Raw genomic sequence first — 2,806 nt, forward strand, 5'->3', positions numbered from 1 at the left:
GAGTGTGTATCTTTACAGCTAATTTGCATCTCTGCCATCTCCATAAGGTTTGGAGAATCTGCCTAAGGGGTGTGTTAATTTTGTCTAATTTTACACTCCGTCTTTTTGAGAGGGACCCAATTTGGTGCCTGCCCCCCTTAGCTTCCTTAACCTGCCATTTAGCACTCATCACTACAAAGTAAACAGTCTGAACAATAGATAATCAGAGAGGGGAATGATGAGGAGAGTGTGGCAGATGCGGCTCTACATTGCAGATATCTGCTGCCTTTGCTTCAAATCAATCAGCAATTAGTGCCATTTCACTGCAGCTGTTATGGAGCGATTTATTTCACTGGAGTGATCCCCTTTTCTGAGCACCCCAAACATAATTGCAGAACCCTCCAAGGCCTTGCTGAAAGCAAGAGAGACGGTAAGGGTGAGAGGGAGAGAAATAGTGCATGAGAGAGGCAAAGGATGAGAGTGATGGAGAAAGAGAGGGCAGCACAGTGACAGAATTATCTGAGTTCAACAGCACAGGAGACTGCTGCTCTGAACTGAAGCTGACATTTCAGCAGCCGAGTGCCTTTTCAGGACTTGAGCTTGATAGTGTTCTTTAAAAAGTATGAAAAGCAATGCAAAGTCTATACTTCAGTTTCATTCTTTCACAGAGCGTAAGCTGCAAATTCATGTAAAGCCAACACTGACAAACTATCACTTCATAAAACTGACACTGCAAACATAGTAGGGAAAAAGTGATAGACTTTTACATTTTAGGTTAACTGCTACTACTGTATGTCTCCAACGAGTCCTTAAGGAAATATCTGGTTCTTTGGCAGCTAAAGTCCATTATGCTCAGCAGCTAGTCATAGACCAAATCAAAACATTTACACAACTGCAGACCATAAAAACATGCAGAAAGACACAAAAACAGTACACGAACTGTGAACTGCCTGCACAGAAACCTTACTTAACATAATTACCTGACCCCATTAATATTTTTGCTGCTCAACAGAAATAAATCCCTGCAGCCAAAATACAAACTCTTGTCGAAAACTTTCTCAAAAAAATGGAGACTCTTAGAGTAGTATTTTAGAGTCCACAGTTGCAACGAGATGTCCACCAATTACATAGGGGTGCAATGTGCAGAGGAGAAGCCAACTGCCCTGGTTAAAAAAATCTAAAAAGTGTCTAAAAATGAACAGTGCACATTGTATTTCTGTATAGCTATCTGCAAGAGGATCTATAAAGCAGCTTCCCCCCCCCAATACTGTTTAAAAGCCAAGTCGAGCCTTACTTCAGACATCACCACACTTAACCCATGACTGTATAACAGGACATCAACCCACAGTGCAATACCTGTAAATACACCTTTGTATATAAGGATCTGGAAAATCCATCTCAACTGTGTATACATAGTTCTCTACAAGTACTTTATTTCTATTTTTCCAAATGCACACCTTTCTCCTATTTGCACATTTTCTTTGCTTTTGGTTTTCTCAGCCTTATATTGGTTGTCTATGCACATTAAGAGTCTTGTGCGTCCCACACACCTGGCCAATAAAGCAGATTCTGACATGGAGGTACAATTTCATTTAAAAATAAAAAATATCACAATGCCAGAGCAGTTAGCAACTGCAACCTACAATTATGGCCGGCCTTAAATCATATCATCTCAGAGGGCTTTATGGAAAGAATTAAAGTTTCTGTGGAAATTATTTTTTTTTATACAGTAATGGGAAATACGATTACACTGCAAAGTTGGACAGGGTACAGAGGATGATATGACAGTCAAAATGTGGATCTTCCAACTAATCAGCCAGTTCCTTCCTGCGGTTTTCTACAATCCCACCCAATTTAAGCCATACTAACGTAACAAAACAGGTATTTATTGATTGTCCACTAACAAAAAAGGCTTGTATGAAGTAGAAAACATGTGTATGAATTGCTTAAGTCAATCAAAGGCTTTATGTTAATGTTGGTATAAATATCATTTTTGTAAATTCTAAGAAAGGCCTTTAACTTTTTCTACTAGTTAAGCTGCTTAATTTTCATATCTTGTTTTTCTGCACATTTTCACATATGGGTACTGTTCTTAGTCAGACCATCTTAGTTGAGTCTTAGTGTTTTCTTCTTGGAAGTCCACTTAAGTTGACAAAAATAGCCATCTACCAAGATGTATGGCCTCAAATTGTGTCGAGTTTTTCCCTTAGCTTCTGCTGATGGCACTTTGGGAGGAAAGTGAGAGCAAGTTGTGAGAAAGCAAAGTGGCTGGGCTTTTTGACCTACTGCCTTGTCTGCCATCTGCAGTGATCAATTAGTCTTGCTTGTGTAATAGCTGAGAGCAGAGACAGCTCAAAAATATATACTTTCTTCAGAGTAATAACAGGGTTTTCAACGGCTTCTAGTATCTCAGCTCTGTGTTTGTCAGACTTGTGGCTCATAATGCCAAGTGTCCACAGTCGTGATCACCTCTGTCTCTGTATCCATGTTGAAATATTATTAATTGTTAATCTTTCTGATTTTACTCAGCTATGATTATCTCAACTCTAGCTCACCAGCACAGATGTGCATGCTGCTTGGGGTTGTGCCTGGGCTGCTGTGATTGACTTTATGAGGAATGGAGCGGAAGCTGCTGAACGCCATATTTAATGAATCACACCCAAGAGGTAAATGTGTATCTTTCTAGTCGGTCTTTTCCCATGCTATACAGCATGTACAGTCTTCATTACGAAGTCCATCTGGTGAACTAAACAATCAATGGCTTCCCTTCTAGCAGCCTCAGGGCTATATGGCAGAAGGGAAACATTGCATGTGTTGCTCTGGGGGG

The sequence above is a fragment of the Monopterus albus genome, unplaced genomic scaffold (genome assembly GCF_001952655.1).
Source record: "Monopterus albus unplaced genomic scaffold, M_albus_1.0 scaffold113.1, whole genome shotgun sequence".
In the NCBI taxonomy this organism is placed as follows: domain Eukaryota; kingdom Metazoa; phylum Chordata; class Actinopteri; order Synbranchiformes; family Synbranchidae; genus Monopterus; species Monopterus albus.